This window comes from Calliopsis andreniformis, chromosome 1 (assembly GCF_051401765.1).
Source record: "Calliopsis andreniformis isolate RMS-2024a chromosome 1, iyCalAndr_principal, whole genome shotgun sequence".
Lineage (NCBI taxonomy): Eukaryota > Metazoa > Arthropoda > Insecta > Hymenoptera > Andrenidae > Calliopsis > Calliopsis andreniformis.
In genome coordinates, this window is record NC_135062.1 from 3482726 (window position 1) to 3501998 (window position 19273).

The 19273-nt window shown below is 33.1% G+C and overlaps 1 protein-coding gene across 1 annotated transcript in view; it reads left to right on the forward strand.

The window, feature by feature from the left end:
- LOC143182661 (uncharacterized) overlaps nucleotides 1–19273 on the forward strand; it is a 189717-nt gene that overhangs the window by 31681 nt on the left and 138763 nt on the right. The gene's annotated exons all lie outside the window — the stretch shown is intronic.

Genomic DNA, 19273 nt, shown 5'->3' on the forward strand with positions numbered 1-19273 from the left:
AGGTCACTGGAAAGGCAGCGAAAGTGCGATAATATCCGGGATTTTCGTAGCACGTGCCAATACGCCTACGCATCGAAAAATCTCTCCGTCCGTTGCTCTACGTCTTAGGAAAGCTTCAGTTGGAAAAATGTCCCTTTGACATCCTTCTCTCTATAATTTTCCATATAGTAAACGACCGTTTATCGAGCTGTCGCGCAATAGTATACAAAATGCATATGATTAAAACAGAGGATTGTAAAACATGGTATAAATTATTATGAATTGCGACATAGGGAAAGCTTATATTGCCGATATAACATTCTTCTTATTTTTGAAATGTAACATTTATATGTACATATGCTTTTATGTATATCTAGATATTTTTCAAATTGATTACTTATGAGTAGAGAAATATGTTAGATCTGCAAATTTGATTTAAAGTGTAGATAAAAAGTAAGTACTTGAAATAATATTCAGGTTTATTATTTTCATTTATAGATATCTATTATTTTGAAATGTTGCTTTGTACATAGTACAATTACATAGTACTGTAACTATCATACAATTTTCCAAACACATATTTCTTTATTTATCTATTTAAGTATATAAAAATACATTTAACATTTTTCATTCTTTCTGGTGATATTAATGTTATCTAAAACTTTAATATACATAACAGTCTATTAAATGAATACCTTTTGGTATATCCAACGTGCCAGCATTTACCTAAGTAATTCTTCCAGCCATCATGATGTTATAGAATATAGATGTATAGAATGATAGCAAAAGTTACAGCAATATTACGTAAATACACAGATATGGACAAATTGTGTTTTTCTTACTTGCAATTTTACGTTTATATCGAATAAAAACTTGATTTAAATACTTCCCGTTACGTTATCTTTTTTCAGTAGAAATTTGTAGTAAGATAATTAACACGTTAATATTGGTAATGGACAAGAGAGTGCTAGCAAACGTATTAATTAAAAAAAAAATCGAAGATGAAAAACAGTATAAGGATAGAAGAAAATAGATAGGGTTACAACGATTAAAAGATACACACTTGTTAAGATGCTGATTGTAGATCAGAAACCTGTAAACATGACATTCTGTAAGTGTTACGTGCAGAAAAACCCTTAACAAGTTCTCGATGAAATATCATGCAGTATGCGTGTGTTTCATATTTCTGATGATAAATTACGTAGCAATATGAGAGTTTCTTCTGACTCTCCTCTGTAACAATGAATCCGCGCCTTACCAAAGAGCGGTAATAAAGTAATTTGCATTCCGAATGTGATAAATAGATCACGTTTATGGCGCCGTCTCATTATTCAGTATACTCTAAATTTGCGATATCTGTTATTAGTTATCGTTGCCCGTGCAGTACCTATATTATTAAGCGCAACATGTATAAGTACACGTGGCTGTGATTTATAGGTTCATCAAAGCGACAAGTGATCTATGGTAACGGTGCTTCCTCTGATTTTAATCTTCCAGACATGTTTGCTCAGAAACGAACGAAACAAGTTTTATAGCTTTTAAATGACACGTAGCTTGAAATGTACCAAGTTTTGATTATTTCTCTTCGCTCTTGAATCTTGCGAAATAGTATTGGCTTTAAACAAAAACGGTTTTGTATTTTTGGAATATGTTTCGCGGTTGAATGACAGATCAGATACAAACGTATGCATAAATTATTCAATACGTATTAACAAAAGACAAGAATAGTTTTATGATTACTATTGTTAGTCGCTTAACGAGAAAAACGGATATTTAACATGTTTGTCTTTGAGTAAAGGTTCTTTTTTTCTGTTTTTCCTGCCATGCATAGATTCTCATCTCTGTAATAATCAACTTATACTAAGAGTCATACTTTCGAAATTATTTTATGGGCGAATTAACAGTAGGTATACCTACAATTTTAGCAATGAGTGTTTCATGTCATACATCTTACAGGGTGTAACAAATGTAGCTTTTAATATTTTAAGGAGTAGTAGAAGGTCCATTTTTATAAAGCTTTAAAAATCTGATATGTTTGTAGCAAAATGAATCGCGGATTTTTAAAGTTTTATAGAAGTTAAACACCTTTGCTGAAATCAGTGTTCCCACGAACTGATTGTAAAAGATGACGCCAAACCAGGAACCACACGTTCCTCTTAAACGCGAACCTCTGTAAATCTTTCAGTCCATTTTCCGGCCAGTTAATGGATTACAGTACAGTTACACGCAAACATAAAACAAGTGGTAGGTAAGTGGCAAAGGAAAGAGTGGCTGGCTGGCTGACTAGTTGAGAGGGCGCTTAAGCTCCTTATGGATTCCAGGTGAATCTTTATCCCTTTCGGTGAGTCGTTACTCACCGAATTACGCCCATTTAGTCTCACGATGCCTATCAGTCGAAGTGTCGTGTCCAAAGGGTTAAGAAATTCTTCAACTCGTCTCAGAGATCAGGAGAGCGTCAACGTGAAACGGTGGTTGGCCGATTGAAGGCGGTTTAGAAACGACTTCCACACGAAAATCCCTAATCCGATTTTGCGGGTCCGTACGTGTGAAGGGGAGCCAACCTTTTCCAGCGTGTTACTCTTCGCTTTTGATGTCTTTCAATTACTCACTGTTTTCTACGTACCTCGCTCTTTTTCTAGAGTCTACCGAACGCCGTGTTTGAAGCGTCAGATTTTCCGCGTAATCTCCGAACGTCGTAATCCGACAAGGAAATTACTTAACGATCTCACGACTACTCTCTGCATCATGTACTTGGTATTCCATTCGGATCTTGCCTCTGTTTGCTCAATGACGAACAATTTCCTTCTTGTTTTTCTTTAAATTACAATGCGAACGGAATTTGCTGGGCTTGTTTCACGACTGTAGTAACTAGTAAAGTCAATGGATTTTTTTCACGTGTGTTTCGTTTGATTACAAACTACAATGAAAGTAGTTTGATATTTGATTTATCGGTCAAGACAACTGCTTAACTTTATACAGTCTTTGCGAACTCATGGCCAATTGGTGATGGGATAATGTATAGACTATGTGATGGGAAAAACTTTAAGAGATTTTTCTAATCATTTAAAGTTTGTCAATAATAATGTAAGCTTCTTAAACCATTCAAGGACGGAATAAGTTAGTCTGTAGAAGCATTCTGTAAATGGAAATAAAAATTGTATTATTACAATAATTTAAGTATTATTTGGAAAAATTCTCCTAAACAGAACCATAATACGATGCTTATTAATATGTACCTATTTTATAGTGATACATAACAAATTGAAGACTTGTATGCTGTTTGTACGACTTTCGTGTCATAGGGTTGAATATAAATTTCCTTTTTCAAATTTTTCGTTAAATTTATCAATTTTTATTTTTCTTAGTATTACGAGAGATATCAGAACATAATATAAACGATTAAAAAATACAATAATAATATCATATACTATAAATAAAATGTATTTCATAATTAAAATAAAAAATTTAACAAAGTTGATATTATAATAGTAATGTGTATATAATTTTCATATAGAAAATGAAGGTATTCCTTTCTTACGTGAAATATTTTACGATCTGATTATGAGTAATGTCAATAAATATCGTTAAGTTTGTAATACTCTACAGTTTGTTAGTTTAAAGGTACCATTTATTTTATAGTTTTAACAAAATTAAATATTTAATATTTTAAAAAGGTTTAAATTTCTTTTGATAGAATTTCGAAAATATTAAATGATGATGTGCTGAAAGTGACTTCGACACCGAGTTCCTATCCTGTTATATTTTAAGAAAGAAGGTGTAATGAAAGACGAAGATTGATATTTACAATATACTTACACATAAAACAAGTATAGTATTGGTTAGATTTACATACCTGTATGCTCATGTCACATGCGCAAATGGACTTGTTCATGTCAGTTTGCGCAAGCAAATTGTGTATGAACAAAAATTTAAACATCTAAATCAAAAATCATTAAGCCCAATTCATTCGCAAGAATTGGTATGTGTATGCCGGTTTGCGCAAATAGCATGAATGTCGTTCTTCTACGAAATCGAAATAAATCTGAGCTTTCCTTTTCGCCTACCAAACACAATTTTCCAAATGGCTACTGTTTATGTTGAGTTATTAACATTAATAATACTATGCTCTAATTGAAATTTAAGTTCAATCTAAATTGAGTCAAGATAGTTCGGATCTAGGTCATCATAATCACTTCGTCTTACGTGTAGAGTATTAAGCTCGTTTCTGGGAAACGTCTAGATCACACCACTGTCAATTCATCTAACCTAATAATTCTCGCTGTAACCCACGTTGCATTAAGAAATTGTCGTACTCATAGATCATATTATTACTAGGTAATTAGTTTACACATTCTTTACCTGGGATTCAATGGATTTCAGAATTCACGTATTTGTATATAAATTGAATTGATGAGTTGGAGAACAGTATGAGTCTAAGTCCAAAAACCACACTTTGAAATATTTGATCTCAACGTGTAGTTTTGTGCACTTTACATATCTGGACCAACTCTTTTCTGTGTAACTTAATACACTTTGGATCTGAACTCCATATATAGTTTTGAGATTATTTGAAAATGGTTTATTTTGGACTTACACTGTTCTTCAGCTCATCGATTCAATTCATGTCTCGTGTCTTGTATAAAACATTCTTTCAAATACGTTTAGTTTGGAACCACAGCCTTTTATACTTATTCTATTTCCATACAATCTTATCTGCTCCAATACGTTGAAACGTAGGGTTGTATCTTTTCAACAGATCCTTGTAGTCCCTTCGATACAAGTGTAAAAAGAAGAACGACGCTGCTTCCCCCGTTAGCTGAATATATACACTGGGTACAGTTGTATATACAGTGACTCGTACATGACAGGCGTTTAGTGGCTTATATACCAGTGAGTGTCGTAAACTGCATCGAAAGTGTACGTGTGTTTGCGTTTATCAGCCAATAAATTACGCGCTGGAGCCCCTAATTAATTTAACCAATTAGCAAGCAATGTATTGACCATTCCGGTAAAATATGGTTGGCTGGAACAACGCATGCCAGGACCGCGTTTCTTTAACGAGGACCCTAATTAACACGTTATACCTAGGTAAAATGCGCTCCATAAATCGATCTTAATAGCGATGAAGCATTTTTCTCGTTCAACCTTGATATATCAAATCCAAACGGTTGAATCTCTCGGGTACCTTTACAACGAATTCCCAAATAGACAAAAACGAATGATTTGCGTTTTACGCCGCGTGGCGCGCTATTTAGTAAATCAAGTAAGTACGTAACGCGGTGTGATCGTTTTACGCATGGTAGTTAAACCTCGTCAGAATGCGCATAACGATACGATCATATTTGATAGAAAGATGGTAAATGCATCGATGAGTATAATCAGTGCGACGTTTCCCTTCACTTAAGCCGTTAAATAATTTGCGCATTAAAGATACGTATAGGTATATAAGATTCAAGAAAGTCGACCTGGTCCAATTCCATGCAGAATAATGTTATACCATTCATATCTATAACACGGATTGTATGCCTTTTAAATTAATTAATGACTTTATTACGCGTTTAAATTTTGAACTGACATTGAATAGCAAGAATTTTGCTGAGACGTCATAAAATTTATGGCATTAATTAAAATTCCAATGTGGAAGCTTTAAAAGCAGTGTGTACAGATATAAGACAAACCACTTACAATTAATACTATTACCTGGAACCATTAATGCTTCTATTAAATCACATATGCGAAAGTAGTTGGAGAACATATCCTATAGTTCCACGAAAATTTGTACAATATAGATGAAAATTTAATTTTGAAACGTTAACTATTAATTAAGTATTATATCAGAAATTTGAAAAGTGCGGTGAATATAACACTATGGTTAATGTAATTAATAAGTTTTTAAAATGTGGGGTATTCTTTTTATAATGCGTCTGCAGAAAAATGCAGAAAAGTATAACGAAAAAGTATAAAATGACAAATTTCTACCATTCAATGTTAAGACTTGAACAAACACTTTTAAAATAGTTATCATTATACATTTCAATATAAATTTCATTTAAAACACGAGGAAATATAATCAGATTTAAGACACAAATCTGGTGACTAATAAAAACTAAACTATTAAACTAACCCCTCGAATGATATGAAAAATTAAGGCCTTCGCAGACTAACGCGAATTGTCTGCTGCGACAGCGAATTCCCGGACAATTTTTTGTGGCATCGTCTTTGCACTAAAACAGACATTCCTATGTCTATTTTCTCTATTCGCCGCGAATTCGTTGACGCTGCGGAAAATTCGCGTTGGTCTGTAGAAGCCTGTAAACCTACAGATAACAGAAGTATTTATATCTTATTTTAGTATGAATTATTTATCATATTGTTATTGTAAGGCAAAACAACGTATGTCATATTATTACAAAATTTGAAGTTCTACCTAATACATTGATATCTTGGAATTAAAATATTTTTAACAGGAAATGAGCGTATTAAAATAATGTGAGAACACTCTTTTGTAAAAACACTAATATAAACAGAGCTTGAATCCATAGTAGGTGTCATGTATACAATCGATGTTTAAAACTTGAAATAACAACATAATATGAGGTACCTTTGTATAAAGTTAGACTTTACAATCATAGGAATATCGTAACATGACTTCTAAACCTCAATTAAATGTTCAAAAAATAAACAAAGCACTACACATATGGTCAAACGTTCTATAAATGTAGACTTGAATTTTCTACATATAAAATTGTAGCATGTGTGTAAATTCTAGAAATATGAAACTTGCACAGTTGCCAACTATCTGGTCTATCTCTGACAAGCTTCTCTTCGGTCGATGAAAGCTAGTATATCGCTCTAACAATCACCGTTACAGACAAGAACATCAATTTGCAACACAGTGACACTTCTCGTTGCTGCGTGAGAGAATCTCTTCTTTGAGATTCGGTCAGTCACGCTTGAACGGAGTTACGTGCACGTGACAAACTTAGCAGGGAACGTCGTTCTAGGATAAACTGGAACTCTTGGCTGTCGTATAATTAGTTGGCGTATACGTTTATGCGTGGGATTGCGCTCAATAAACTTAGAGGGTTGCTGAATTTTATTTAGAAAAGCCATAAATATTTGTAACAAGTTTTTGCATCGTTTTCTTTTCCTTCTCGTTTGAATTCTACTTTGACGTTAGTTACCGTAATGAAAATCTATTACATCTAATCTAGTAGGTTTAACAAAAAAGTGACACAGAAAATTAATAAAATACACGAGTCACAAGGCAAAAAATATTCAATTTTCTTTTAATTGCACGTAAAATCTTCTATTAAATAGATTTACGTTTATAAATATATTTACAGCAGGTATCTAAACAAATTTTAGCTAACATATGTTTTATATTGCTGTAGTTAAGTATATAGTTTTGTACGTAATTTATATGTTGTAATTTATATGTACGTAATAATCTATGTAATCTGTTACATAGATGCTATTAGAATGTAATACTATTTAGAAGTTTTAAAAAATAAAATCAGTTTTAAGATCTAGCGATCAATTACTTTTCAGAAAAAATGAAGAACTTTCAATAAGCTTTTAAACTAAATTTCTTATTGAAATTTCTGAATCACTTTTTTAAAGTTTCGGAAAGGAATCTTCTGACACATTTATTCCTGTCGATTCGATTTGTTAATTAATTTATTCCCAATCCAAGTATTCCCTTTCCTTTGAATCCAGTCGTAGGCAATGCAAGCGAGAGCCAAGTGAAGCTCCTTCCGTTCAGCGAACAAGTTGCTGGCGTCGGTTTTTGTAATCCCATCGAAAAGCCAGGAGGTTCCCAATGAGACCAGCCATATATTATGTATCTTCGGATCTGTCGTCAAAGGAACAACGAGGCGGCGGGGCCATTTTTCAATATTACCGCAATAGATCATCTGGCAATAAAGGGATAATGCATCGAGATACCGCCGATGAGACTCGAGTCTGATTAGGTGCGCCCAAGTTTATCGACCCCATAGGAGGGAGGTAAAAGAATGATGCATGCCGCGCTACCTTCCCTAACCTTCGTTTAGTCAAAGGTGCCGCCCACATCGATCCTTCCCTTTCGTGTCTCATTGATTCTTCCAATCGTCTTGCCGCCCCACGGCATCGAATAATTGCAAACTAACATCGTTTATTGCCACTCGAACAAACTTACGAGAGAAATCTTTCTCTTCCTTCTTTCTTCCTGACTGGTTCAGTAAAACGAGAGTTTAATTAAATGCCCATCTGTGAATCGCTCCAGTTTCCTTAAGTTCTTATCACGACTTAATTGAGATTGCTCGCTTCTAATTCCCTAATAATTTTAAACACAAACGCGGTTTTATTATAGCTATATCAATTGTAGTACAGTAGTGGACTAGAATTTAAGTACTTTCCTCTTGAAATAAGTATTCGAGTATTAAAAATTAATTGTATTTGATGAGTCCACGAAAAACGGGGATTCGTTAAAATGTTAATTTTAACGAATTTAAAATGTTAATTTTAACGAATTTTGAGTTTAATAGTAAAATATTATCTAAATAACTATTTTACTATCGAATAGTAAAATAGAATCTATTATTTTGATATATGAAAAATATAAAAGTTCTGACATTATATTCAAAAATAAATTCTCGTTTTCTAAACTAAATCTTGACATTCTCCCTTTTTCAGGGAACCCTTCATCTGCTAGTACAGTTTTCTTAATACTCTAGTGACTTAAATATAGTTTTTCACTTTATTTTTGCTTCATTTAAAAAAAATTATATCGGAGTTTATTAACATATGTTGTACCTACAATTTTGTATGATTGACGATTCAGTATTCGTATGTCTACATCATAATTGAGCTATGAAAATACTGTCAACCAGTTAGCAATGTGTTGGACATTTACGAATTTGAGAAAAGATTGTTTAAAACATAGTAAACTCGATAGGGTAAATGAAATATGTAATAGAACATCAATTTCCTTTCTACATCCTTGCAAGAAATAAACAGACAAATTTAACGACTATAAGACTGTTCTATTTTGCTCGTCTAAAATAAGACTACTTTAATGCGAAAATAGTTAATACTTTTTACAAATATATATGACATACGAATTTGACCGTAGATTCTATCCTGATACATTGAGTTATGACTCATTTATCCTCCGTTGTATTTCGATTTGACTTATATATCAAATTGACTAAAGTATTTTACACGGTGTAAGAGAAAGTTGACATTGCTATTCATTGAAACTTGTTTTCAAGTTATAGCATACTTTATGTTGTAATAATCTTTTCGTATATTAGGTATATGTTTATATGAACTTTTTTTTTGTTTTAGTATCCTAAACCCACCCATATCACATTTCTCATGTACAATGCAACATCCTATACGTTTATTTCTCATATTGTATATCAAAAACCATAAAACAGTTTCGGCGAAAATGTAGCACAGTTCATTCTAACCTAGAATGAGCTATTTAGTAATATTAGTCAAGCAAGTATCTTACGAATCCTATATTTGTACTACTTAAACTTATATAAGATAGGAACTTTATGGAATCGCTTTTCTTGTTAGTCACACTTTTTTTAATGAAGTATTATTAATTTAAAAAACTTTAATTGCGAATTAAAGTTCGTTTCTTCATGAAATATTATCATGTTAAGGATTTATTTGCTAGTAAAGTTGTCTTTAAAATTTAACTGTATTCGATTTTTCTGCATAGTTAAAAATTTAAGAACAATTAATAATGAAGTACTTAACATTTATTATAGTACTTACTCGTAGAATTAGGCTATAGGTAGTATTACAATATTACAAACGTCACAATGCAGTAATAAAATCGAAAATTTCCTTATTTTACTATGTGCATGCAGCATACAGAATAATTGATTGCAAAAATGATTATTGAGAGGATGATGCAGTGGATGCGGGTAACGAGAGGCTTCTATCCTTAACCAGCAGTCGTAAATCAATTGGAGAATTCGTTGATCAGTTTACGTGCACTTTAAGACGCTCCCCTGGCACGCGCGTGATGTGGATAAATCAGTAAAACGATTAATCAAACTGTCTACATATGTGAATTATTATGAAATTACTTATTAAGTATTGCTTGTTGCATGCGTCTGCCTAAAGAATTCATAAGAAGTAACAAATTCATAGAATTGTCATTTTCATCTTTGACACATGATAAGTATGTATAATATGTATTCGGTAGTAAGATTAAGCAGTAAAGTTGATTCATTCTTTTATTGTAATGGCGTACCATGAAATGTTACTAGTGACTTTTTATTTTTATGATATATTCCTCGTACAAATATTATAACTACAGCTTATAAGTACTTAAAAGTAATTAACAGAGAAAAAATATTACGGTCCCTGTTGAATGCGTGTAATATTTTCAACTATAGTATTAAAGTTATGCTTGTATAACACAACAGTTTCTGTTGTTACACAACAAATATAAAAATTTTAATCAATTCATTAGGGTATAGTCGATTGAAAAATAATATGCGACCACAAATGCTTCGCCAATTTGATCAGTTGCACTGGCCGTACACTCCTACTGTATACATGTTGGTATGTATGTATGTGTATGGATTACTGATATATACATTCATGATAGTACCGCATGATATTTTTCAGTCGTTGCACTCATGTGGGAAATGTAATACATATTGCCGTAACGGTTCAAATGTCAAAGATATATAAACACGTTGCATGTGGTTTTTGTCCCAATTTCTATGCAAAATAATCATGTAGCAGTCTAGTAGGGATGCATGATCACCCTGATAATCAGCAATAAAATTATGGCACACTATTCTAAAAATAACTGTGAATTTAACAAAATTACTTTAAAAATTTTGTCAATGCTATTACAAGTTCTACATGTTACTGTGAATTGTACATATGTACATAAATATCACATTAAATTTTTCATGTATAATTTCATGAAAGTATTAATTTGATTTATAGACAATTATTTCGTTAGATGTCTCATATTAGCTTCTGATCCAATATCAGGGATATCTACGTTGTTCTAAAAGCAATTCTAATTAAGCCACTTTATGTCCTGTGTAACTATAATATTTAGTCCTGGTAAGGTAGTTCAAACAGGATTAATATGGATCTCAGTGTAATTTGCAAAATAATAGCAGCTAATGAAAACAAGTAAGTACATAAATTGCTTAAATCAATTGATGAGTGGGAGATGTCAGTAGATTCGATTAACTGAACACACATGGTGAACAATTCCAGCAGCGATCTCAAAAACTATTTGTATCTGTTTATCAAAGATGACATAATAAGTATCATTGACGTAATCTAGTCTGTTTTATTCACAACCAGTTTCATAATGCGATATCGTTCCAGTTGATGGTTCGAAATAAAATCGAATAGATTATTCCACTCGGCTGCACGGAAATATTTCTTGAAATCCCATAACAGGATCCATCGGGTCTATTACAATGATATGTAACTTTACCATATTATCGCCTTAAACAGATAGAAACGTTTCAGTAGAATTTATTATGCTCATTAGTCTTATATAGTTGCATCCTAGTGTTTACCAAGAAACTATTCAAACGTAGATAATCGCTCATATTAGATTACCATTCTAATCAGTAATTCGCCATTCGCTTCTAGTCGAGCGCATTCGAAGAGGAACAAGATCATGAATAATACGTAATTCGAAATAAACGCTTATTCCTCGGGTAAATATATTATATCTACGTATATATCAATTAGATTTCGTTGATTATTAGTTAGTCGCAGTTTTCAGAAACCTATTTCAATAGTTTCTGTTGAACATTTCTCAAGCGTTTTTCGTGGCATCGTTTGCGCACCACTGACCTAGTAGACAACCATGACGAACGATTTCAGAAATAATCAATCAGGACGTTCGCGACCCTTCGACCTTCCCAGGAACTAGATTCCTACGATCTAGGCACGACCTCTACACAACGAATTTTTATGTAGCAAGATACGAGATCATCGAACGTCAGGACGTCCTCGAGGCGCCCTCGAACTCCTCCAATCTCCCCATTTATCAGCTGCATACCGTCGCCTTGTTATGCAATCAAACTCCAGTAAGAAGTGCCGGTAATGCTGACGGCTCGTCGCGCTATCGGCTGTCACGAAGTCAAAACTACGCTGTGTGGTCCTTCGATTAATCACCCTGGGGCCTACGTGCGTTTACGTTGCCTATGGTCCAGGACTCTGGTCAAGTGCTCGTCAGCTTCCTTTCGTGTTCTCGGTTGGGTACTATGTGTGCTCCGTAAGTTTACGAGGTCGATTAGCATAACAATCGGACGAACCGTATTGCTGCTGCTCCTAACAATAAGTACTTGCCCACCCATGTCTTCTTGCACTTTTTTTATCTGTAATTCTCTTTTTGGGAATATGTTCGCATCCTGACGAACGCTATTAGATAGGAATGAAGCAAACAGAATATTTAGAAACAAATTTTCATTGTTTAAAACAGTATGAATTTTTTCATTCGAAGTTTGTTAACGATACACAAAAGTTAATCAAAATGCAATGTACAAAAATAATTTTACTAAAAATTCATTACATCATAGATGAAAATTTTTGTTTCTTTCTGCCTATAATTTACAATTATTTTAAATAAAAGTATATTAAGTTTACAATCTAATATTATTTATTTATAGCTTTGTAATTAGATCGTCGATGAAATTAGGAAAATTAAAAAATAATTATTTATCTATATACATAACATAATTTTTTGTTCCCTTTGATTCCGCAGTTCAGAATCAGTAGTTATGTTATAGCATAGAGCTCTGTTTTTGTAGTTGATTTTCTGCCAACAGCTCGCTTTCATTTTCCTTGAGAAAAAAGAACGAAACAAGTATGCTTCTTCTCATAACTTTAGAATCTGAGAAAAAAGGAAAACTACGAAGTCAATGCGTAAAGAAAATGAGCCTCTAATAAGAACAGAACTTAGCATGTTATTCCCAAGGTATATGGAATGTACAGGTACAAACTAATCTCTGTACAAAACGTATGACTTTGTGCCTTTATTCACTTTATTGTCAAGAATAATTCTAACGATCAACAAATTTGAATATAAAGTCTAACTCATGTTATCCTCATGATCATACATTTGTTGAGTAAACGTCCACCGAAAAGGGTGAATCTACTAATATCAAGATGAAGACCGCATTATTACTTCAAAAATATGTCGCTTTTAATTAGGGTGCAAGATGCTCTACTGAAGAGAAAAGATAAAGAAGTTTCTCTTCTTAAGGTTTCAAGATAATATCTTCAGATAAGTCCCCTAAATATGCACGGAAAATTGGACTGAAGAAAAGTTATTGAAATGGGGCCTTACACTGCGCATGGAACTGGATGTCACGTGATTAAACGAAAAATAAAAGCTCCGTTAACGTTAAAGAAACGGAACGAAGGAGGAGTTAGAACGAGCGGAAGAGGCTTTTTCTAGAACGGGCGAAAGGAATACATAATTTCTGTGCGTCCTTTTGCGTTCCATAAAATTACTAGATAGCATCAGGGCACTTAAATGAGAACGTAGAAATAAGAAAATATTCTACTGAAATCCGCCGCTAATTGTGAATTAAAAAACACTCCGTTTACAGCCTACCACGACTTATATTAAGTACCATTGCGGCAGTGAAAAAATATCAGATACGATCACTGTTCTCTCTTGGATTACGAGCTTTATGTCTAGAGTAAAATTAGTGGCACGTCGAGACAAAAATATATCAAATAGGTGTAACTTACCTTGTTACACATTTACCCTCAAAACGTTTCGTAATAATCAATATTACCTATATCGAAATATTCTTTCTATCTCTTTTATCTTTGTATCAAAGTTCAGCTACACATATGCAGATCTGACTAGGTATTGGTTTACGTTACAAGTAGTTATGTGGGAACTTCGTTGTACACACTCTTGTCTATTATTATATTCAAATATTTTAGTAATAGCAACAGTAATGTAGGGATTGCACGTTATAGTTCCCCATAATCCTATATCTTGACCGAATTATTAGATATTCAATTTGTAGCCATTTTTAAAATTTGTGAAAACACCTAATTGAATCGTTCGGCGTAACAGCAGCGTAAACCACATTGGGCTAACATTGAATACATCGACTTCAAAGGTTTCCGTTAAATCCTGAAATTAGATAAAAATTTATTAGAAGTATGCCAACTTAATTTTTATACAATTTCTGTGTACGTATAATTCTTGCTTATCCATATTGAATTAGGTGTGACTTAAGACGTTGTTGACTGAAAATAATGAAAATATTTAAAATAGGTGAATGAAAACTTTTAAGTACAGTTAATATTTGTTATTTTTTAGCAATTTTTGTTAGATAGTTGGTGACTATCTAGGATCATATTTCTATGTAGATATCTCGATTTTAGTAGAAATATAAAGTATGTTATTGTCTTGAACGCTTCAATTAGTACGTACCAATCAAGGCTACTTTGTGCTTTCATACAGAAAAATTGATATCTGATTGAATCACGGGGCAGATAATTTTGGTTTGCAATTACATGGCGAGTAATTTATAATCTTTGAAAGAAACCGAATTACTTTACTCGGTAACTATGACGATTTGCATGCCTTCGATGCCTTCGTGAACGGCACAAAAATAGTCGACGCGAGAAAAAAGCGAGCAGCACGGGATAGACTGGCCGGCTGAAAAAAGCCAAGGGAAATGCAGCTATCGTGGTTTCGCGCCGCGAAAAGTCGTCGCAATAAAATTCAGTTTATCGCCGACGCGCGGAATGAGCCAAGTTCGATGCACCTGTTGTGGCTAATCGTCCCTCTAAGTGATCGTGTCACGTTCCTTCAGGTACGTAGAAAGCGTAAATAGTCGCTTCTTGTTACCTAATGCACCTGCCCTCGTGTCTGGTTATACTCTTTCTTCGTTTAATCGCAGTAAGAGGCCTGATTCCTGCACGAATTCACTAGAGTAGACAGTGTGTTTATTGGGTCGAGAAAACTTAACGACTGTGTAATGACAACTGGAGACGAAGATTGTCAAAGGCGCACTTAAATGTTGAGAATCAAGACCTGAAATTCACATTCTCTATATGTAACTTCGGGGTATGTACTAGAATTTCAGGTTCAAGGAAGAATTTCAAGGTTATTAAAGTAAGTGTCTTGTTTCGATCCTGATTTCGTAGTTTGCAGAGATGACTGATTGCGAGCTATCACTTGACTACATACTCGTCATGTCATACTTTCAATGTTTGTCGTTTTTTATTTTGACAGTAAATATGGCAAATGCGTAGTCATAGTATATTTTCTGATGTGAAAATGTATAAAACTATTACTACGTTTGCGAAATTGTATATTTCCCTCCAAATATTCAAGTTTCAGAAATATACAAACTGTATAAAATATGTTCATTTATTGTTTCAACAATAATAGCACTAAAACTGCTATGGCTAACGTATGTCTGTTTTTATCAAAGTGTCAGAATTACAGGTCTTTGACAAGATACATCCTTACAGTCTTGAAACACTCTTTTAACGCCCTATATAAGTAATACAATTTTGTTAAAAATCATACTGTAAATAAACTGACGAAATATTGTAATTTAATATCATGAAATTCATCTGTTTGAGTTTCCTCTCGAAATCTTTATTATTTTCGTGAACCTAGTATTTCAAATATTAATCGATTATGATTTCTAATACTGTGTCTTGTCGACAGTGAATTTGCATATAAAATATTATGTTGAATAATAAATATTTTAGGAGGGTAGGTACTTCTATGTTTAATAGTTAATAATATAGGAAACTAGACGGCTCATTATTTAATCAACAGATTTAAACATTCACATGTCTCATTGAACTAAAACAATGGTCTGTAATTATGACGGGGAAGTACGAAGAGCTATCGTGCTTTCGGCGCTAGAAGAGCGAAAGTTGGACTTTCATTTTCGTTGACCTTGTTCGTTCGGCCTTCCTTCCGCTTATTTAATCTACAATTCTAACGAACCTCATAAGTGATGAAAGCTATGTATTATAGGTGTATGTACTATGAAAATTTAGAGTGAAATTTAGTCTAATACATATATTTTAATCTTATCTGCAATATTTATGCAATAGTTTTTATCTGCGTATTTTTCAGTTAGAATGTATTACTAATAATTATGTCATCAACAGCCGATTTCTTAAATTAAAAACAAAATTTGGCATATAATTAATTATTAATTGTATTAGTTATGTTGACTTATACTGATTGAAATAAAATTGAAGTCAGGTAAAACATATCTACACTACCGTGCATAAGTATTTGAACATTTTCATGTTACTATAATATGTAAAATATACGAAGTAGAATTCTATAATATAGTTTTGGGTACAAACCTCATCTCAAACGATTATACTATGATATTTACAAATATCGATGAAAATAACATCTGATATCAGTTAGTACGTTTAAATAAAAAGATGTAGGTGTTTCATGCTTTTCCAATAATACAAAAATGTCCAAATACTTAACACGGTAACATGTGTATATGATGTCTGTTCTGAATACATGTATACATAGGATACATTTGTAACTCAATAAACTATGTACAGTTGCAAAACTATAGAACAAATATGAATGGCTTTTTATGCTTTGTTAAAATGACAATACATTTTCATCGTGGTGTATGATAATTACTAGAGTAAGTATAGCAGAAGTAATGATGACAACTTATATCAATAAGAATTATTTTACCTTTAATATCTGCTACTAATTATATCAATAGTGATTTTCAAAATTAGTTTTTAACAATCAGTGGAATATAGTATTTAATAACTGCGACTTATTGCATCAACCAAAAGTATTCAGTATTTTGTCCAACTATAAATTATGCCACACAATTAATATGTAGGGTGTCCTTTAATTTTTGTTTGAATTAAAAAAAAGTAGACTAAAAACAACTAGATGGTATAACGAACTTTAGAAAATAGCTTTTCTAAAACTGCCTTTGGCTACTAACTAAAGAGATTAGGGTGGAGAAAATTCTATGTAAATACTTTCTCTATTTCATTAGCTTGTCATCCAGTTTCAAGTAATTTGATGGTTTGCTACTTATTCGACCCACCAATCTATCTATGTATCTATCTATCTGTCTACCTATATATCAATCTATTTATCTATTTAACTCTCTCTCAAACCACATTGTTCAGTATACATAGTACAAAAAAATGAAATTGTATTAATTCTTGACACTTTATTCATTTATACCCGATTTCATTGTAACCATTTTAAATGGCACGATTATCGAAAATAAAAGTAGAATTGAAACACATCTGGGATAAAAGAAGACACAATGTTTTGGTTGCGATTGGCGAAAGTTTTGTTCAGACAGAGAACGTGGAGCGAATTACCATTGGTGTTTGTTGGTAGGAGCGAAGAGATGCATGCATGAAATTGGGGTGCGCGGACGAGGCTCAGGAACGCGGCGACTCTAACCGCTTTCAATTCTATTCTAAGTTGACCTATAGAACGTTTTCTTCCCTCCTGCGCATAGTCGAAACTCGGCCTCGGGACCCGTCGACGGTCGGCTCTGTTTTCTGGGTGGTCGAAATACGCTGGTAATAAATTCAAATGACCGCTCGAACGTACACGGAAGGAAAGAGAGACCGATCAGAGATCTGAGATTTCTCTGCTTTTTTCTTCCTTTCTGCGCAACATCCCACATATTCACATAATTGTGAAATACGCTGGTGAATATTGGTTAGCTGAAAGTAACATTATACAGGGTTAAAACTCGTTTCTTTTATGCTGCTTCATGAAACGAAGGAAATATCTATATCAATAAAATCATCTACTTATAACTATTTGACAAATTAATCCAATTTATATGAAAATAACAACTACTTGGCACGTTAATTATAATTTTTGGCAAAAACTATTTACTTGATCGATTCTAAGGGTACGTTCTTATTTTGTTCTTTTAAGGAACACTTATTGTTGGAGAAATAATGTTGTTGCCAACATATGTATTGTAATGTTACGTATGTCTTACAACGACCTTTATTTTCAGAGTATGTCATTATTTAATTTTGCCCTTCTATTCTTAATTTTACTCTTATTATAGACTAAAATATTTTCCTAAAACCATTACTAAGTCTGGTCCATCTTTTAATTTTTAACCAGTCTATTACTTCTTTCCTTATTGTATACACGTATTATCACAGTTTCTCTTCCAATAGTTGCCTAACTTTTGTACAACGCTAAAGTTTGTAAATTGTCTTATTGAGCGAAATAATCCCCTGATCAAGATATTTTAATTACCCCAAGAATATGATTGGACGAGATATAGCTCCCTTGTTGCGAGACGATCTGAGGAGGCAGCTAATTGCGAGTTATCCAAAAAGATTGCAGCTGACCCGTGAAACAGCGATACGCGTTCATCGACAAAGACAGCAGTAATTGAAACTAAAACAATATCGTATCCCTACGTACGATATTATACCATGATGCTTTGCTCAGAGAAAATCACGATAAGCGCGAAACTTCAGTGGAATTTCACCGAAATCCTTTGCGCCAACGATAATCGGCCGAGCTCTAATTAATGACAGCACAAGTCTGTAACTGCTATCAACCCTGTTCTCTTTATCTCTCGCAGACTGTCCTAACTGGTTAGGGTTGGAATCTTAATGCGAGATATTCACCTTGAATCCCGAATGTCGGCTTCCTCATTCTGTGCAAACAGGATTTGTTGCGCCAGCGGACGCCCTTTAGAAATCAGGGTCGTGGAGAAATATACCGGAAGACTAACTGCTTCTTGGAAACTATAAGCCTGCTTGTCATTACAGTCCTCTTGATTTATAAACAAATTTAATAAATTATATGAATCGTGCAATTTCTGGCAGATTAACGTGTTTATAATATTTAGAAATATTTGTTATTTCATGATGATGGTTTTCTAAGAGAATCTGCATATTGAAGTAGATAAATGTTTGTTGCGCCTTTATGTATTCTGCATAAGAAATTACGAGTACGCCGAAAAAAACATTAATAATTCTTAATTAATTGTTTTTCTGATAGCAAAGACTAAATATAGGCACATGCGTTACCATGTGCAAGTATTTGGACACTTTCACATTATTGGAAATACATTTTTTTATGTAGACTAACTTATATCGACTATTATTCTCATCAGTGTTTATAAACCTTATACAACAATTGTCTGAGATAAAGTTTGTAATCAATACTGTACTTATTAGAAAATTTCGGTTAAAGTGTATTTTATGCGTTTCCAATAATATGAAAGTGCCCAAATACTTATTCATGGTAGTGAAC